The sequence below is a fragment of the Euprymna scolopes genome, chromosome 7 (assembly GCF_053919585.1).
Source record: "Euprymna scolopes isolate OS-2025 chromosome 7, ASM5391958v1, whole genome shotgun sequence".
In the NCBI taxonomy this organism is placed as follows: domain Eukaryota; kingdom Metazoa; phylum Mollusca; class Cephalopoda; order Sepiida; family Sepiolidae; genus Euprymna; species Euprymna scolopes.
Window position 1 is genome coordinate 24,138,315 of NC_136488.1, and position 21,902 is coordinate 24,160,216.

Sequence of the window (21,902 nt, forward strand, 5' to 3'; positions counted from 1 at the left end):
ATCGGATTTGGCATACAAAAGTATTTGATGAAACAACAAGTAAGTCAAAGATCTTACTTGATAACAAAAAAGTGAAGCAGAGGGAATATTGTGAAGAAAAAGGTGATTACACGTGAATGGATAGTCTGGTGAAAGATAAATAATCCAATGACGGTAAAATCCAAAAATATAACTTCAAAAAAGTTAATTGAATTTCCATTTGCACAAGTATATATATATATAAATAAATAACCCCTCTGCTCTTGAACGCTAACAATCTACTCCTTCCAACCTATCCGCCACTAAACTCCCACATTGCTCCGGTGCTCCGCATCTGTAGTTGAATCGCTAACTTCCAGCCCCTAATCCCTCACATGCAAACTGTTTTAATAACCATCACTAAACATCTATACATTTCTACCTCTAAGGCATGCATTACAGCTCATTCCTATCCAGTAAGGGACTTAACAGCCTATGCACACAAAGGCAGGTACTTAACAGCCAAAGTACCCAGAAACAAAGCGATATGCACTACACAACTGTCTCGAGTTTTGCAACGATTAATTACGATATTGAAACGACACTCCTTGTTATGCAAAACGCCCCATGACTCTTACTAAAAAATACCTACAACTCCAACTCTATTCGCACCTACTGAAAACCTGCCCATATATATCTATTCACCTAATTACGCATGACTCAATACTTGCTGTCTTATCCATGCTATATTGCACTTACATCTTAACCCTCCTATCATCTAAAATAGCTCGGGCACAACTCGTAGCTCAATTCTTAATACCTACTCATACTGTAACACTATACTAGACCTAAGCTAACATTAATAAAATAAAAAAAAAGGGTACGACTAAAATCACATTATCTCCTCCCTAACAAGCCCTCTTACAAACATAGACGCTTACACTGCATGAACTTCACCCACCCCCTTTATCCATTAACAAGTAAATAGCATGTCCCTAAATCACTTTGAGGAGTGTAACTAATCAGTAGATATAATCCCCAACAAACTAACCCAGTAACACTAACAACGCGGGGTCGCAGAAATACCTGGATTAGAACCTAGGCGCGGAGAAAACCCTCTCAGGGCTGACGGACCCAGTAGATCTTCCCAGATCATCCGTCTAGGAGAAGGAAAACTCTGAAACTAAACCAAAGGGGAGAGAGGCCTCTTCAGTCTTGGATGACAACCTTCCTAGAGCTGGTGACTCAAACAAATTCACCGGTTTGCAAACCTAAATTGCTTAAGGAGTAGATAGGCTCTGTCTATCGCCCGGCTTCCATACTCCTTCTTTGCCTATTAGACAAGCGCAGAGACACTATCTCAGTGATTCGACAGAAACACCCAGCGGTAGATCTTGTTTCCTGGCTAGGGCAATGAACGCCGTTCTTCCCCATTCCCAGCATGCCCCACCCCTAAAACTGAACATTTGGGAGTGCTTGAGTATAAGATATGCCTGAGCAGTTAGATTGGGTTGACCTTCTCCTAAAGGGTTGAGGGTACCGGATTGACAGTTCCTGGCTGCTGTTCCCGACTGGTAGTACAGGAGCCCTAACTCTTTGGTAGCGCTTAGAGCGGCTGCTCCATCAACAGTTGAATAATATCGGGTTGTTTGCAGTGCCATGACGCGCATGGAAAGGGACCCTGCACTCATCCCCGGTGGGCTTTCCTGAGGCCACAATCCTAATTGGAGAAAGGTCAGCTGATGGTCTACTTGTGATGCATGTCTGAAGCTCCGCATAACCTCTTGCTTAGCTCCCCCTTACCGAAACTCTTAAAAAAAAATATGACGACAGTACAATCTAAAAATAAGCTTAAACCAGGATTAGGGACAAACAAATTCAACTTGCCTCCTCCCTTGAGGCTCTCATTCACAAATATCCGTGGGCTTAGAACTAACTTAGCTGATGTTGAAGCATTTCTCTTAACAAATACCCCGGATATCTTAGCACTAAGTGAGACTAACCTACACTCCTCCATTCCCTCTAACCACTTTAACATGCCTGGATATCTCCCACTCTGCCGTAAGGACTCTGACAGACATATGCACGGACTTGGAGTTTACATTCGTAATACCCTTCCCTTGACTAGAGAAACAAACCTAGAAACAGATGATCAAGCCTTTATGTGCTTTAGACTAAACGTGCAACACAGTATTAGCTACTATTATTTTCTCTACCGCTCTCCCTCGACTCAGGACTGCTCCATAATAAACAAAGTATCTGACAGCATAGACACGGCACTGTCCCTCGACACTAGCGCACAAATACATGTGTTTGGTGACTTTAATGTCCACCACAAAAACTGGCTTGGATTCTCTGCTCACACAGATGCAGCGGGCAGCACAACCCATAGCTTCGCTATATCTCACTCCCTATCACAAATTGTTACGTTTCCAACCCGTTTCCCTGACCAGGAAGAACAACACGCATCACTTCTAGATCTGTTTTTGACCACAGTTCCCGATGACTGCATAGCGAAGGCCCACAGCCCACTCGGGAACGCTGATCATGCAGTGATAATGGTTGAAATCGCCCTAAACTCTAGACCCAAAACTGAAGAGCCAGTGCTCAAAACAACGAGATATTATAATAAGGCTGACTGGGAAGCCATCAGGGAACTAATTAGAGATGCTCCATGGAAAAATATTTTCTCTCTCCCTGCTGAACAGTGTGCAAACGAGACCACTGACTGGTTCAAAACTGCAATCGAAGCGCATGTTCCCATGCGGAAATTTTATAGTAAGCCCCACTCTCCCCAATGGTTTACGTCGACTTGTGCAACTGCCATTACTCAAAAGCAGCATGCATACCGTAGGTTTAACCGACATAAGTCCAGTTCAAACAGACTGAAGTATATAGAAGCTAGAAATAACGTTAAGAAAGAAATAGCGACAGCTAAGAGAGAATTTACGGAAACCACTAAAAAGCGCATCGAAGCACAAAAACTAGGAACTCGAGACTTCTGGAAAATCTACAACAGTGTAGTAAATAATGGGCAATCGACAATTCCCCCACTAACCAACAATCACGAGGTTGTCTCCTCAGCAACCGACAAGGCTAACATGCTTGCCAGTCGGTTTGCCTCAAACTCCACACTGGACCCTTCCAACCACCCCCTACCTGACTTTCCTATGCGGACAGACGCCACACTAGACGATCTGAAAACCACCCCTGCTCAGGTGCATGCTATCATAAAAAACCTTGACACCTCAAAAGCATGTGGACCCGATCTTATCCCAGCTGTGCTATTAAAAAAGTGCTCAGCCGAAGTAGCTCCAGTTCTCTCCAAACTCTACAACAAATGTCTTAATGAAGCTTGCTTTCCGGGCTGTTGGAAAACTGCTTCTGTTGTACCAGTATTCAAGAATTCTGGTGAAAGGACAGACCCATCAAATTATCGCCCCATTAGCCTCCTTCCACTTTTTGCCAAAATATTTGAGACCATAATTAACCACGCTCTAATCCATCATCTTACAGATGCTAAACTACTGACTGACAAACAATATGGATTTAGACAAGCCCGTTCCACAGCAGACATCCTCACCGTGATCTCTGAACGTATATACCAATCACTGGACAAAGCGGGGGAAGGCAGAGCGGTAGCTCTAGATATATCTAAGGCTTTTGACAGGGTATGGCATGAGGGTCTCCTCAGTAAAATCAGATCATACGGTATCACTGGTAGAATACTTAACATAATTAAATCCTTCTTAGATAAGAGAAAAATCCAGGTAGTCCTCGACGGTCGCACATCTAAACAATATGATATAAATGCGGGAGTGCCCCAGGGTTCTATCCTTGGACCTCTATTGTTCCTGATATTCATAAATGACCTCCCCGACAACATTGCCTCTGAGATGGGTATATATGCTGATGACACTACACTCTATGGCAGACACGACAGGAAGACGAATGAACACATTTCTAAAGAAATGGCAGAAACACTAGAGGAAGACCTCCAATCTGTAGTGGAATGGGGACAAAAGTGGTTGGTCGCGTTCAATGCTGCCAAGACTAAACTAGTTTCATTCAATAATTACAAGAAACCCTCTCTACCACCAATAGCAATGGCCAACGACTCTTTATCTGAGAGTCCATCTTTCAAACTCCTTGGCCTAACGTTCACAGGAAACATGAGTTGGAACAATTACATTGAAGGCATTGCCAGGGCCGCTGCAAGAAAGGTGGGCTCTCTCTACCGTGCTAGAAAACTACTAACACCCGAAAGTATCCTGTACCTCTATAAGGCCACCATTCGCCCATGTATGGAGTATTGCTGCCACATCTGGGCTGGTGCATCTGCTACTAGTCTCTCGCTCCTTGACAAGGTTCAAAAGAGAGTCGCAAATCTGATAGGCCCTGAACTGGCATCTAAGCTTCAGCCTCTGTCCCATCGACGAAATGTTGCATCCCTCTGCCTGTTCTACAAGTATTTTAGTGGTGAATGCTCTGATGAACTGCAATCACTTGTGCCCCCACGACGCGAGCACCCTCGACAAACCCGACAGGCTACTAGATCCCACCCCCACACTGTAGAGGTCCCTAGATGTAAAAGATCTTTTTACTCCAATAGTTTCTTCCCCAGAACCGCAAGACTCTGGAATTCCATTCCAGGTCCCTGCTTCCCCAACAGTACTGACGTGCAGAAGTTCAAGTGTAACGTGAACCGACACCTTGCTGCCCAAATCCCTACATAGTACCCCAGTAGTTGTTGCCCCTGATAGTAGCCCCCTACACCAAAGTGGCAATTTGCCTTGTTTGGGGTGAAAATGTAATAAAAAAAAAAAAAAAAAAATATATATATATATATATATATATATATATATATATATATATATAAATGCGGGTGTACCTCAGGGATCGATCCTTGGACCCTTATTATTTCTGATATTCATAAATGACACCTGATAAAATTGTCTCTGAGAGGGGTATATTTGCCGACGACACCGCGCTATATAGCAGGCACGTAGGGAAAATTAATGAGCACATATTTAAGGTAATGGCTGAAAGCCTAGAGGAAGATCTTCAGTCTGTAGTGGAATGGGATTATAAATGGATGGTAACGTTCAACGCTGCCAAGACAAAGCTCGTTTCCTTTAATAATTACATGAAACCTTACCAACCACCAATAGCTATGGCTAGAGATATTTTACCTGAGAGCACTTCGTTCAACCTTCCTGGCTTAACTTTCACAGGAAATATTAATCGGAATAGATACATTGAGATCATTGCTAAGACTGCTGCAAAGAAGGTGGGCTCTCTCTATCGTGCTAGAAAGTTACGCCTGAAAGCCACCATTCGCCCATGTATGGAGTACTGCTGTCACATTTGGGCTGATGCATCTGCTACTAGTCTCTCACTCCTGAACAGGGTCCAAAGAGAGTCGCCAACCTAATAGGTCCTGAACTGTCATCTATACTTCAGCCCCTGTCCCACCGACGAAATGTTGCATCCCTCTGCCTGTTTTACAAGTATTTTAATGGTGGATACTCTGACGAACTACAAGCACTTGTACCCCCTCGACGAAAATACCCCCGACAAGCAGCTAAATCCCACCCCTATACAGTTGAGATCCTTAGATGTAAGAAAGCCTTTTACTCTAATAGATTCTTCCCCAGAACTACAAGACTTTGGAATTCTCTTCCGGTTTTCTGCTTCCCCAACTGTACTGACATGCAGAAGTTCAAGTGTAATGTGAACAGACATCTTGCTGCTAAACTTCCCACATAGTACCCCTAAAACTTAGATACTTGATAGGAGCCCCCTACATCAAAGTGGCAATATGCCTTGTTCGGGATGAAAATGTAATATATATATATATATATATATATATATATATATATATATATATATATATATATATGAAAAAGCCTGAAGGCACATTGACTGAAACGTAATATAAGAATCAATGTAGATGAGGAAAACAGTCAGAAAAAAAATTACTTGAAAAAATATCAAGATTCAAATTATTAAAAAATAAATGAAACGCTTCAAATAGGAATGATTAAAAATTAATGACAAAACAAAACAAAACTGTAAGCTGTTCATCGAAAAATTCTTGTAATAATAATAATAATAATAATAATAACAACAACGACAACAATGACAACGACAACAATGACAACAACAACAATATTACTAGCAACAACAGCAGTAGCAACAACAACAACAACAACAACAACAACAACAACAATAATAATAATAATAACAGCAACAACAATACTAACAACAACACTAATAAAAAGTCTGTGTGCTTTGATATGGCTTACCCCTGTATTGGAAGTCAGTCTTCTAAGTGGCGGTAAGTAGTGCTGTTGTTACCAGCGCACCGGATACGAGTTTTTTAGGAGCTATTGCATCACTTTCATTAATATACTTGAGAAAAGTTGTACATCCATCTGTGCTCTCTCTCTCTCTCTCTCTCTCTCTCTCTCTTTCTCTCTCTCTCTCTCTCTCCAGCTATGGATTAAATAGTTGGCCAGAATAGACTCACACGTCGTGGCAAGACAAGTTCAGAAGATGAAAGACTCCGAAATAAGATCAGTTTAAGTAGTTCTATCACTGTTCTTATAAGAATCTACACATATTATAGTCATATAATTGCTTGGAGAGACGTGGTTTAAGCTGGAATGAAGAGGCAGAATTTTCTCTCCGTGAAAAAGAGATTCGTCTATACACAGGCATTTAAAGAGTTTTTGTCTTAATCAAGTGCCTATTTTTTCATCACTCTAAAAACCCATCTTGTGTTTAACTCTGCCCTCGCGGGAGGCAAATAAATAGGGAAAGCATGCTTCGAATTGAGATGAAAGTGTAGTATTCGTTCAGATAAGAAGAAATTCTTCTCAACTGAGGTAATTTTTATTTGCGCTTCAATCTAGAAATACCCTTTAAGGGCTGCTAGATCTTCACATTCAGTTTTCTGTGGGGAGGACGTAAATAAGGATTGGGTTGAACGTCTCTTACTGTGAAAAAAAAAAACGACACTAAAATAAAAAAAACAAACTCGTTTTCTATTTAACGGTATGACGTGAAATGCGAGATAATTTTGATTTGCTGTTGAGTGCTAAGACAAAAGCATTATGAAAAAAAGGCCTTCACAGTTTGACACTATTTGCTTCCGTTTTCGATTGTCATCTTATACACAGACAGACAGACACACAAGTAAACACACACGCGCGCGCACACACACGCACGCACACACACGCGCGCACACACGCGCGCACACACACACGCGCGCACACACACGCGCGTGCACGCACACACAACAACAACAACAACAACAACAACAAAAACAAAAATGAAGATGATAAAATTAATAAAGCGCTCTTTTTATGGATTCTTGCAATCATTAATTGATCAAATGTCATCATCCATATTTTTTAATCAATCATAAAGATTTATTTGTGAACGCGAGAAAGAGGCGATGACCATCAAAGCATCAAGTATGACACAGGGCCGAAAAATTATTTGTCCATGCATAGGAAAAAAAAAAAAAAAATTCCGAATGCGAAAGATACGAGTGACAGAAAAACTATTTTCAGGCACCCAATTCTTCGAAATTCTTTTTACAATCGTTGTCTTATTCGATACAATTCTTTAATAATTTTTGCGTCTCGCACATTTGTAGAGATGGTTTGAAATGATGAAGAAATCGACTAGGTAAGCTAAGATTTTCCGCCCTAAAATAAAAGAACATTCTTTTTCTGGTGGTTCAAACAATGAATGGAACTTGGAAAGATAGTAGCTGCTTACCATTTCAAATCATACGTGGAATGGTAAGAAGGTAAGAATTAAAGAAATTAACTACGCAGAAGCACGCATGAAGCTATGGCAGCTGCACAAGTAGAAGTAAACCATTGGGGAGAGTGGGGCTTGCTATAAAATTTTAGCAAACACTTGAAAAGTGCAAGCTAAAAATTATATATACATTCAATAATACAACAGACGGAGGAAGAGCAAACAGTGCAACGTAAATGAACATAATTCGTACGCGCTTTGTTCAATCAAAATGCTACAAAGAGCGAGGATTTTTCAATGCTCGGACAAAAGAAACGTAATTCCAATGAGCGCACACACAGTCACGATCGTCTAATAATTATAAACAACATAGTTGTGCGTTCTCAGTTTGGCTTCCAATTCAAAATTGATCACTGATATTAAACTGCAACCGTAATATAACTTCTGGTGAGATTTTCGGATTTCCTGCATCCTGCAGTTTAATTTTCCCTATACTTAACTATTAGCAAATGATCAAAACTATATTAAACTTTTAGTAATAAACTATGCGTAGTATAGTACAGAAACAAAAACATTTTATTATATTTCTGAAAGAAAATGAAACCACCTATTTTAGTATCCTCCTTAACAACAACAACAACAACAACAACAACAACAACAACAACAACAACAAAAAAACAAAAAAAAAACAAAAAAACAAAAAAACAAAAAAACAAAACAAAAACAGTTCATTATATTTTCTGAAAATATGAAAAGTATAATAAACGACTTATGTGGGTAAATTTTATTTTTGAATTTAAAAAATTTATTATTTAAGATACAAATCAGCAAAAATAAAAAAAAGAAACAAAACAATTCTGGAAGAGTAAAAATTAGTAAAAAAAAACCCTCACTTTCTTTGACATCTACGAAATTGCGGTTGACAGCCATCTTGATTTTTACTCAGTCCATGTTTACACACTTCTCGAGTTTATATGCGTAAAATAGATGAACTTTTTACTCAAAATAACTCCTCATGCAATAATGTTTAAGATAAGAAACATTTTCAATGCCTACACACACTTATTTTTCTCATATCACCCACAAAGCTTACTTAGTGACATTACCCTATATAATTTCCAACCAAAACAGGGTGTCTTTAATATCAGGAATCAAATTTAACCTAACACCGTTTACTGCGAACTTAGAGTTGGGAGTTCTTCTGGTTTGCTTTTATTTTTACTTCCGCATTCACAAAACTATTTCAAATAATTAACCGAAAAATAAATCCGGAAGTGAGAATCGCACATTAAAAAGAGAGAGGAAATTAACATAAACATAGAACATATAACACTGCATCATTTGTGGCCAGGTTAGATGATCGTGAGTGTATTCGTACGAATACATCAAAGTCACGTTAAATTAACGTTTTCTTTGTTTTTTATTTTTCAATTTTAAATCACACAAACATTCTCAGCAACACATTTTTACGCGGTTTCCGGATCTTTTATTAGATGCAGATAACAGGAAATAGGTTCAGTCGAGGTCAGTTTAGTGCGTACTCGGTTGTCAGCTCGACCTCCTGTATATTAGAAGTGAGCGTGATGTCATATGGCTAAAAGAGGGAGGTGAAAGAACATTAGCCAGTTGATTAGAAATCTCGAAGCCAACCGCTTGGTAGAAAATGGCTTAAAATTGTTAATAAAAATTCATTTTCTTCTTTACGAAATTTCTTTATAATACCTCTTACTTTATTTCTCTAACGCTGCTACCACTAGCTCTAACTTTTCATTTCTTCTTTATTTACGTCATTACTTTACTTCATAATTTTATTACTATCAGTATTCCTCAATATTCCGTTAGTTAGTGTGAATGTTGACAAGGGCCACTCTTAGTGCATGTCATGACAACCTTAACCTGCAAACTGAATTGTACTCAGAGACGGTAACAGAAATTTGAATTTTAAAAAATAAAAATCCGCTTTTTGGCAACAATAAATGAAAGTAAAAAGAGGGAAAACAAAGGAGCGATAAAAAAGAGCAAATAAAAACTAGAAGTCAATTAGGTCCGAGTTTATTGAAGAAATAAGAGTTACTTTTGTTTCCCAAAAAACAAAACAAAACAAAAAATAACCACAGAGACAATTATGAAATAAAAAAAGGCATAAAACATACAAAGACTACTATAGCTTCAGACCTCATTTATGTTCCTAGTTCAATATAGGTGATTCGACCCTCCTCTCCCAAAAAACAAACCAACTAAACGAGAAAAACCCCAACTAAACAAGACCCCCACCCCCAAAAAAAACCCAAACAATATAATATTACTCTTCCAAGTTGATTCAAGCATTTTCATTATTAAAAATTAACCTTTAAAACGTGGAGAAACATAACTAAACACGCATATCCTCCTGAGATGTTGTTACAAGAGTTTTATTCTGGCGTAGTGCACAATATCTCCTTCAACATGATCTCTTGGTTGAGGCAAATTCTTGTCATAAATGCGAATGTGTCAGTATGGAAGTGCAGAAGAAAAGGTTCCCACTCAGTTCGGTCCGTTAGCAAAGGGAACAAATTCTTCCATTATATCGATTTGAATGGAAGGCTCCACTATAATTTGAAGCTCTGTGAAATTTTAGAGCTAGTTTACATGTAGAGCATTAAGATGCCAATGGAAGATTGGTTTTTCTATCCTCCTTTGCTACGAATCACCTTAGATCTGAAAATAGGGTAGAAATCACGCTATATTAGAACTTTGAGATATAGAAGGCCTGTTAACTGAAAAATGCCTACAGGCAATGTAGGTAAGATTTGTCGAATTGTTACTGTCGATACTACAGAGTGTCCTAAAAGAAGCTGATGGTTAAAAAATTCATAACTTTCTTAATTTTGTATATTTTTCTTTTATTTTTTCAGATCATCTCGAGTAATCCTTCCAAGGTCATCATAAGTCGTTACATTACCGAAGAACGGATATTTATCGTAGAGTCGTATTTTCGGTTGAATGAGTCAATATCAGAAACTCAACGAGAATTTCGACGAAACTTCAACACAAGAAATTCCCCTACTCCCAAAAGCTATGATTGCTCGATTTCATGAGCAAGGGTCTGTATGTGACCTTCCCAAATTTGGTAGATTCCGTACGGCAAGAAGTGATGAGATTCGTCAGAGATTAGCAGAGAGTGTGGCCAAGGATCCCTCCACGTCAGTAAGAAGGAGATCAAGTCAAATTGGGGTTTCTCGACCATCTTTTTACAGAATGCTTCATGAAGAGGGCAAATTTCCATATAAAATTCAATTGGTGCAAGAGCTTCAGCCAAACGATCCGGAAAAAAGGCTAGAATACGCCATGCAATTCCAAGATATGGCCAATGGGGATCCAAACTTTCTCAAAAACCTCATTATATCCGATGAGGCCCATTTTCATCTAAATGGGTTCATAAATAAGAAATATTGCAGGATTTAGGGATCAGAAAATCTCCATGCAACAACACAACGGCAATTATACCCTAATAAATGTACAGTATAGTGTGGAGTAACGGTGGATGAAGTAATCGGAATTCGTGGACATTTGAGTAACATAATTTTTTATAACTGTAATTAGAACTTGTGAAAAACATACCCTAGATTAAGTTGTGTAAATAAAATTAGAATAAGTAGACTATGATATCTTACTATATCTCAAAAAATCATGGAGAGGCTCATCTCCTACATATGAAAATTAGTAAGTATAACTTAAATATTGAAGCAGTTAATCAAATATAAAATCCGTCAGCTTCTTCAGGAATACCCTGCATATGACGGCATTTTTAAACAGAGCATTAAAGAATGTTAAAAAAGAAAAAAAAGGAACCCAATTCGATTAATGAGACTGAACTTTATTCAATATAAATATTATCTATGTAAAATTACGTAATTTTAAAGCAATATACAAATTAATACTGATAAAACTGAATTATGAATTTAGGGAACAAACAACTAAAAAAACATAAACAATTCTTGATCAGAGTAGTAGCATCTGTTCTGATGCTACAATTCACCTTTTCTGTCTTCGGCCGATGAAGCAGAAATCCTTCATTACTGAGAGAATTTTTATTTTTGTTTCTATCCAGAGTGCCCCTTATTGGGAGCTGGATTTTCCCCAGAAGATTATATGTTGAAATATTTAAATAACTATTACTTTTAATACAGAAATTACATTTAAAGTTTTGGTTTTCTATTCTATGTTCATTTTTCCCCATGTTTTTCATCAAAATGTGTCGCGTATTTTCATCTTTTACATGGTTAGAAATCATATACTCCACTGTAGTCTTCATCTTCATATCAGTGCAGAATACATGAATACGGAAATGAAGTTCACATAGCTACTAAAAGGACATCATACCATAATGTGAACATTGGTTAAAAACTAAAAAAATATAGTAAGCAATCAGGGTGGCGGTGAATTTCGGAGGGGACATTATTAATATTGTTTCACTCACTACGTGTTGTCTCACAGGCCATCATCAGTGATCGCTCACTGGCAGTAACCTGTGGTATTCGCTGGAGACCGCATGACAACAAGTCTCCCCAGATTTCCAATGTTCTCCACCTCTTGACCACTCGTGCAGATGATTACACGTTATTGCAACAGCCGTTTGCCATTGATTTCTCGTTGGCATCGGCCATTGGTGTTGCCTAGGTTTGGATGACAAAATGACTCCCCAAGGTACCAGATTTTAACTGCACACTTCCAGTGGAGGTCTTGTTAGTACCCTCCCACCTCGGACTTTCCATCGTCCCTGATCCTTCACAACTTGTTGGTGTGGCGCCGGTCGATTTAAAAAGAATGTTTAATCTTTTCAAATGTTGGAGACAGACAATGGCTATCGTTTTTTTTCTGTTCAGGAAATTCGAAATTTTTAACGTCTGTATTTCATTGTAACCCCATATTTGTTACGGCATATATCATTGTAACCTCATATTTGTTACAGCATATTTCATTGTAACCTCATATTTGTTACGACACCACAGATGTATGATATCCTGGTCGCGGTATCACAAGTGTAACCCTATACTTGGTTGCGTCACCACAAAATACATCATAGCCTTGGTTACGGCGCCTCAAATATAACCACGGGTTCCACGGGCTCCACAGGCTATTGCCCACCGTAGTTGCCGGATCTTTTATTAGATGCAGATAACAGAAAATAGGTTCAATCGAGGTTAGGTTAGTGCGTACTCTGTTGTGAAATATTCACCGCGATCTCAACAGTGAAATTCCCAATTATATCATCGTCTAGTCTCGGAACCTTTAACTGTATGCAGGTAATTCAATGGACGCTGGAACCGCACATATATCGACGAATTTAGCTTGGATGTACAAATACGTGCAAACTTAAAGTCAGTGTGGTAACACAATTACCACTTCAACGGGTTTTCGGAGGTGCTAAAACAGATCTTCTATTCCCCGGAACGTCGCTGAGTTTGGTCATCTGGTCGCTGGCCGTACTGGTGGTCTCTTTTTTCACCAAAAGTCACCATTCGCCTGGAAGCCCTCGTCATTGGTCTGGTTTGGTAATGTCTGCGAAATAATTCGTTTTGCGAATTTGTTTGTTTTGCAAATCTCGGTAAACTTGCCGTCCACACTAACATGGCGTCCTCAATATTCGCTCGGGAGTCTCTCAATTGTCTGAAAAACTTCACTTTTTATTGTATCTCATTTTATCCCCTCCCTCAATGTGTCTTTATCTACTCCAATAACCGTTTTCTTTCTCTTCTCTTTTCTCCAATCAGAGAGTGTATAACCTTATTTTGTTTATTTTTTCATCCTCAATTCACATTTCCCTTTTCTTTTTTTATTTTGTCTTTTTCTTTATCAAAATACTTTCCCAGAATATTGTCAGAATATCTGTCAGTGGTTTGTAAAAATCAACTTATTTGATTTTCGTGACCATTCTATTTTGCTAGCTAATATTTCTTCAACTTTTTTTTTTAAGAATTAAAATTCTACCGTTATTTTTTTCTATTAGTCATAATGATTCGTGAGAGATTTACCAACAATGTACGATGTGCCTTCAATAAGTTTCCAGACATTTTGGAAAAGAATTTAAAATTGTCGTAGACTCTTTAAAATTCAGTATGTTATTGCTATACATCTATGAGATGACAAACCAATTTTTGCGATTTTAGGTTCAAATAAACAATTACAGCAGGAATTGGATTACACCATAGTAAAGCCTGATTGTCAAAACTGGTGAATTTCAAAAATGCAATTTGGACGTGATTACACGTTAGAAGAACGATCTGCAGTAAAATTCTGTTTAAAACTTGGAAAAAATGCCACAGACACGGATGGAATGCTTCAGACTGGTTTTGATTGGTCAAATAAAGAATTTCATGGATAAGGACAGTCGTGTGTCTATAAAAACAATAAGTGCACAGTTTGATGTCAGTGTAGAAACTGTAAACACACTTATTCGTGAGGAACTGACGATGCGGAAGATTTGCGTGAAGTTTATTCCAAGGGTGATTAGATAAAATCAGAAAGAAAGACGTTGTCATGACAGCAGGGAAATGGTCAAGCTGATTATTTCAGATCCTGCAGTTATTGATGATTTGGTTATCTGCGATAAAACTGGGTCTACTGCTATGACCCAGAGTTCAAGAGACAGAGTTCCCAGTGGAAGCATGCTGGCTCCCCCAGACCAAAAGACAGATCAAATATACCCAGCAACTTTTGATGATCCTTTTTTTGACAGCACGAACATGACGTACATGCACTGGGTTCGCACTGGACAGTCAACAAGGAATACTATGTCGAGCTTTTAAAGAAGTTCAGGAAGATTCTGTCGGAAAAGGCACTTCCACCAGGATAATGCCCTAGTCCACAACTCCATCCTTGTAACAGACTATTTAACCAAGATGGGAATCAAAAGTCCTTCACTCTCTTTATAGTCCAAACCTTGCTCCCTGTGACTTTTGGTTATTCCCTAAACTGAAGGAAAACCTTAGAGGCTGTCGTTATGAGACAATTGAAGAGATGAAAGAGGCTGTGACGAGAATTATTGACACGCTCACACAAAAGGATTTCTATGGGGTCTTCCAGAGGTTGTTGGAACGGTACAACACATGTATTGTAGCCGGAGGAGATTACTTCGAAGGGGACTAGACTTTCATGTGTATACTATCAATCCGAAAAAGTCTGGAAACTTATTGAAGGCACCTCATACCAGCTAGGTTATTCGGCTTCACTTAGAATGCACAATGTCACAATCTATCTATCTACCTGCCCCCTTTCACTTTCAAGCGCACATAGATGTTCTGTCACTTGGATGTTTTATGTGACTATCTCTCTTTTTAAATAAACTTTTTTTTATAAACATCGCCGCTCGAGTAGGTTTATCAGAACACGAATAGAACCTTGCTTTTCAGCGACATGGGCGTATAACGTTTTATACACATAGCGTTAAGTGAACATGTAAGACGGACTCGAACCCTAAGCCTTGCGGTTAACCGCCAAAAGCAAAAGCAGCTGTGCCATGAATGCGAACTTAAAAAGATCATTTAAATGACTTACGGGTTCACCACTGTTTGCTTGCGTTTATGGACTGACCGTTGTTTGTGTGCGAGTTTTTGTTTTGAGTTGGTATGCCTAGGTCACGTGGCCGCCAGATTTTAAAACAGGGTTTCCCAACCTTTTTCGCCTCAGAACATTCGGATACCTACTACCACCCACTTCCCTACTTGCATCCTTACATAATACTGTTAGTTGTAGTGGTAGTACATACTTAAAGTGAAAATAATTAAATATTCATAATAGTTTATTCAACAAAATTCTACTATGTCGATCGAATGGGGACAGTAAAAATTATAAATCAAGTGGGTCAATTAATAAATCATTGCTAATACAATAATCAATAATAATCAAAATAATAATCACAGGAATCACCAATAAATGTGCAGATTTTCATTGATGATTAGCAATAAGTTGAGAAACACCTAGTAATGTTAATAGAAATTCGGCCTTTCATCGGCCCTTAAGGATTTAAGAGATACCATATACGATAAATTTGGCCATCGCCTACCTGAAGTCTCGTACCGCCCCTCCCAAGAGTCGTACAAATCCCACTGGGAAACCCCTGTTTAAAACATTGAACTGAAGTTAAATTTTACACACTACAAAAAGTAAAAGCGAATGTTATTTCCGGACACTAACGAAAATATTCTGTTTTATGAAAAAACAAAGTGATTTATGTCACGTATCAGTGACTCTGCGTCAGCAGCGATTAAATTAGCTAGTTTGAATTTTGACAAGGCCAAACTGAGTACATGATAACAGAGATCTGTAAAACAGAATTGTTCCTAGGGTTGAATGAAAGTTGAGATAAAAGGCAGAGGCCAAACACTGCAGAAAAAAAATGATTTTCAGATCAGTCTTTCCGGGAATCCGTGCGAACGAGACACCGCCAATAATTTAGGAAAATGTAATCTAAGGCGAATATTACTTCAATGTCTTTCTGTCTGCATCACTCATTTCAGTAGGTTAGAAAGTAAAGTTAAAAAGTAAACAATTAGCTAAGATAACATTAGTTGCTCCCTCCTATCCTCTATTTCCAAATAAAACCTTGAAGAAAACTCACCGAACTTCTCTTTGTGTCTTTCCTGCATGAAAATAGTTTTATTCGTCTGTTAAACAGACGCGTCGATCGACAGACACTCATGAAACATGGCGAAGAGAAACGACAGCGTTAGACGATAAAAGACCCACGTATAAATACCCACTCACATGTATAAAAGCTTTTATTATATTATTGACAATTTTAAATTTAGTTGAAAGTAAAATATTCGAATTATAGATGATGGGATAATGTTCCAATTTAATATATAAAATAACAATAAAGATTTAATTTCATAAAGATTAATTGTAAAAGAATTATTTTTTGGTCTAAGTAATCACACTTGTTTAGGTTTAGGTTTAATCGTGTGTGGGCAAAGAAGCCAAAAAGTACGTCTATTTTTTATTATTAGAAATCAGAAATAATGGGCCTCACAAAGAAAATTTATATAAAGAGAGAACGTATCTTATTTCGTATAAAAATATAGAGTATATACCAACCATAGCCAGATTGAAACAAAATACGAGAGCCGTTCCAAAAGTAAGGTCTCTTATTTTAAAACTAAAATATCTAAAACATTGAAGAGCTACGAAGACGAAAGTGATACCGTTAAAACGAGCGACCTTTTGTGCCACAGAATTTATTTTTCTACATAGTCACCACGATTTTTAATGTACTTTTGCCAGCCCCTTTTGTTGCAAAAGTTTAGATCACGCTTTATTACTTACATGTCTTTCACACTTTGAAATCGACGAACTCATCTCTTAAATAATTGTCTGGACAGTCACGGTAGGGACACCTTAGATAATAAGCAATAAACTTACTCTACCCGACGGGAAGCAACGGTCTGTGAGACTGAATCTCTTAGAACTGCATAGGACATCATTTGTTCCTCAGCTAACAAACAAATGAAGCCGAGGTAACAATCAAAAGAGGTTTATATTTATCATTTACTAGCAGGACCCGTGGAAATTCCACAGTAGTTAAAATCTTTTAAAACACATCAGTAAGAAATTCCTTATTGTTATATTATAAAAATGAACGTATGGAAGCAAGTAGAACAAAGAACTTTAGTTTAAACTTTTATTGAAGGTCAATGCGACCGTAACTGATGCTGTTGATATTATCAGGAAGTGCTGGTGATGATTGAGGCGGTGACGGGGACGTCGATCAGCTGCTTGGAGTGAGAATAGTGGTCAGTAAGCAGGTTCTTGGGAGTCAGACTGTGAATTAAAAAAAAAACGTTGACATTGTTGACATCGATTTTGTGAAAGTTCTGATGACCCCAAGTTGTTTAATATTTCAGGACGTTTATGATTACACGTGTGAGTAATGAATAGGTCACAGAAAACTGCCATTGCATCTTGATAAAGCTGTTGTAGATTCCTAGGACTTCCTGTAAATGTAGATGGTAGAATAACTGGTACACTAGAATAACCATCTTCATTCCTTGCTAAATGATCCATTAAGCCAGAATATTGAGCAGCTCTCAATGAACTTTGATAGCACTATTGCAAGAATCATGCTGAAAACCATTCTTAATATGGGGAGGGGGTTAACTATTTTGAAACTACATTTAACAATGTAAAAAAATAAGGGAAAATATATGTATGAACAATAACTATTTCTTCAGTTAAATAAAATATTCTGTACATCTTTTAATAAGGAATAAATATTTATTTAAACCATAATTATTGAAACAAAGTATTTCACTGCATAAAAAAACGGTTATGGGGAGAAGGGTTAACTATTTTGAACCTTCACCTAAATAGCGATTTAATGAAAAAAAATTTAATGGTCTTGTATCTTTTTTTAATAATTTGTTTTAAAATAAGGGAAAAAATATCTTTGATACCGCTATTGTAAGAATCATGCTGAAAGCCATTCTTAATATGGTTTAATATGATTTTAACTATTCTGAAACTTCACCTAACAATGTAATAAAAATAATGGAAAAATTCTTTAATTAAATAAAATATACTAAAAATCTTTAAATAGGAAATAAATATTTCTTTAAATAAATTAAATCGTAAGTAATGAAACAAATATAAAAAAAAATTGTTGTGTCCATTTTTTATAGTATTTAAATATGTATGCCCTGTCGGTGGGCATTAGAAGATGATGACTGCCTGTAAAAGAAGCAAAATAAAACAAACAAAACATAAATAATAACTATGCAAACAATGTGAAGCTGTATAAATGTTACAAAATTACTCGATTCGGCATTAAATAACACGAAAAAGGATTGATATGCCGTAAAACAAAAACAAAACAGAACAAGACGTAAAATATGTTTTGACTCTGAGTTACTCAGTGTATTTGCGAATGGTGACTTTGGTGATTTATTCAATAAAGTCATCCTTGACTTTTGTAAGATGCATTTCTAAACATATTTTTTGTTATGTAAGGCTCACTCAAAAGTAAATAAAAATATAAGAAAAGATAAAGTGGCACAGTAAAAAAAACAAAACAAAAAAAAAAAACAAAAAAAACGAACTCGTAGCGTTAAATGTAAAAAATATATTTATTACTGAATAAAATAAAATAAGCGTTCCGTATTCACTACAATAATAAACAGAAGACATCGTTAAACATGTAAGTAAAATACTATACTATTTAAACTATGGAACGATACCTTCTATGCATAATTGTCTTTAAAATAATCCGGAACCATAAATAGACAGTTCATATATATATATATATATATATATATATATATATATATATATATATATATATATATATATATATATATATATATATTGTTAGGGAAGTTTTGTGAAATAAAAGGGTTAAATGATTTTTAATTATAAAGATTGAACAATAAAGGGAGATAATTCACATTAATTAATGTTTGCGATGATGATGACGCGTTTCATTAATTAATGTTTGCGACGATGATGATGTGACACCGTACGGACAAGCATATTAATATATAGATTGTTGTTTATATTTAATTATTCATTGTTGTTTATATTTAATTATTTATTTTTGTTTATATTTAATTATTTATTATTGTTATAAATCTCCGTTTGCAAGTATATCCAGCTCATTACATGGAAGAAAGAAAGATAGAGAAAGAGTGAGTGTGTGTGTGGGAGAGATAGAGAGAAATAGAGAGAAAGAGAGAGAGAGAGAGAGAAAGTTTCGTGCATAATTAACAAATTAAAACAGGGTTTCCCAACGGGGTCCGTACCGCCCACGAAGGGGGTGTTACGAGACTTCAGATGGGCAGTGACCAAATTTATCATATAAGTGGTCCCTGAGATCTTTTACGGGGGGTGGGGGGGTCGGTGAAAGACTGAGAGCTTCTAGTAACATTACTAGGTCTTTCTCAACCCATTTTCTTTGGGATTCACAATTTATGTGGAAATTGGCTGCATCACACTTGTTTTAATTGGAAAAATTAATTCGAGAATCACTCCCTGTAATGTTGACAAAACTATATGAATATTCAATTATTTATTTTCACTTTAAATATGTACTACCACTACTACTAACATTATTATGTAAGGATGCAAGTAGGGAGGAGACGGTAGTAGGTATCCAAATGTTCTAGGGGGAGGGGGCGTTTGCCGAAAAAATTTGTGAAACCCTTGATTAAAAAAAGATAAAAACAGATAAGTATTGAGAAACATACCTTCTTCTCGGTCGCCTGTTACTTCACTTACAATGAATTCACATATGGTTGTAGAGTTCAACGTTTGTTTCACAAAATCTGCCACAAACACAACAGATGAGGACACCGATAGATTTCACAACAGGGTTAAGGCAGAGAGCTGCGTAAAAGGATTCCCATGACAAAAGTGAAAAGAGCGTCGAATCTAGCGGCAAAAGGAGAAACCCAAGACAACCAGTGCCCTTTCCACGGCGACAGAAGCATTCCGGAACTTGAGTTCATCAAAGGGCTGCCGATTGTACGTCGCTAAAACAATTATTTTAAATGGTCGTTGAAACTACAAGCAGGTTCATTCGATTTTTGTCAACAATTTTTATTCTGCCGGGTGACTAGCCACCCTATTCACGATTAAGCTCTGATGGGAAAACAAGTTTAGTCATTAATGACACAAATTGCAACATGTGGATTAGAGTGTCAGTAACATTGATAGAATTATTTGACACACAGAGTTATACTAGTTTTTGGTGCAGGATCAAAGTGCTGTATCCGTTCTATCTTCGGTCGGAAGAAATAACAACATTATAGACTGGCGTTATTAATTTTTTTGTCCTAATTCATAGTGACTATTTTTAGGTAGCTAAATTTTCTTAAATTTAAACCGAATTTGTGTATAACTTTGCCCTCGTGGGCATGAAAGTAAATAGAGAGACACTTCTGGGCATATAGACACGTCCGCAATCGCATAAATTTAATCGATTATAGTTTGTTCGAAAAACAATGATCGATCTCAGAAGCAAACATTCATTGAGCTCATGTGTGTATGGAGGTTCTTCTTCTTCTTCTTCTTCTTCTTCTTCTTCTTCTTCTTCTTCTTCTTCTTTAAAAAAATTGTTTTAGAATAATCCAATACCGTTTAAATATACATTTCTTCTTTTTTCATCTTCGTTATTAAACAGGGACCTGCAGAGGGGGTTGCTAGGGGTGCCCAAGCACCTGCCTTCTTTTACTCCTGTTTTAAAAGTGCCCTTTTCAGAGGAATGTGTTATAGGCCTGTGCCCCACCGAAACGCCGTTTTTTTTTTCACTTGAGCACCTGCCCTAAAATAGTTCTCTGCACGCCACTGTTATTAAGGATGTCTATGCTTTAAAATTGTATTCTTAAATACTTTTTCGTAATTTTTTTCGGAGAACACATCAATTAATGGAGCATTTAACATTAATTAATTAAAATTATAAATGAAATCAACAGTATTTTCCGAATGAGCAAATATAAAGTAGCCCACTTAAAAGGAACCCAGCTGGAAAATGTAAGCGAGAATAAAGCAGTGGAAGTAGGATTGCACTTGTTTGAGATTATCTGCATGCACGTGAGATGAGATAAACAACAACGAAAAAAACAAAACAAAAACAACAACAACAACAACAACAACAAAATACTGGGATCAGAGACGCAAACAATATCGTAGCTGAGAATCCAGGTTACTTTTAAATGGAGCAGCTTGTATAATTTATTAAACTTGAAACTTTCTTTCCAAAAGCCATCAGTCATCATCAATTAGAATTAGTGTTGTAAACAGTTGCACAAAAGAAGATTTTCAAGAGTATGGGGATTTTTAAAACTACTTTTTTTTTCGTCCGGTCAGTATGGATATAAGTTAGCTGCATACGAAGTGAAAATGCTTCAGAATTGAATTAAAGTAATAGTATTTAAATATTATTTTGAGTTGTTAAAGAAAAAGGGGTACGTGTTTACCTGTGTGTGTGTGTGTGTGTGTGTGCGTGTGTGCGTGCGTGTGTATGTATGTATGTATGTATGTGTGTGTATGCATGTATGTGTGTATGTATGTATGTATGCATGTGTGTGTGTGTGTGTGAAAGAGAGAATACAGAGACATAGAGAAAGAGAGAGAGAGAGAGAGAGAGAGAGAGAGAGAGAGAGAGAGAGAGAGAGAGAGAGAGAGAGATGAAGAAGCTA

The 21,902-nt window shown here is 37.1% G+C and overlaps 1 protein-coding gene across 3 annotated transcripts in view; it reads right to left on the reverse strand.

Annotated features, from left to right (window-relative positions):
* The window catches only part of LOC145279651 (uncharacterized), a 71,612-nt gene that overhangs the window by 19,870 nt on the left and 29,840 nt on the right, over nucleotides 1–21,902 (reverse strand). The window contains exon 1 of one of the 3 annotated variants that reach the window (XM_080130884.1): nucleotides 19,950–21,751. The exons of the other annotated variants lie outside the window; for them this stretch is intronic. The gene's annotated coding sequence lies outside the window, so the exon portion shown is untranslated. Of the gene's footprint in view, nucleotides 1–19,949; nucleotides 21,752–21,902 lie in introns of those variants that run through there. 3 annotated transcript variants of the gene reach the window in all.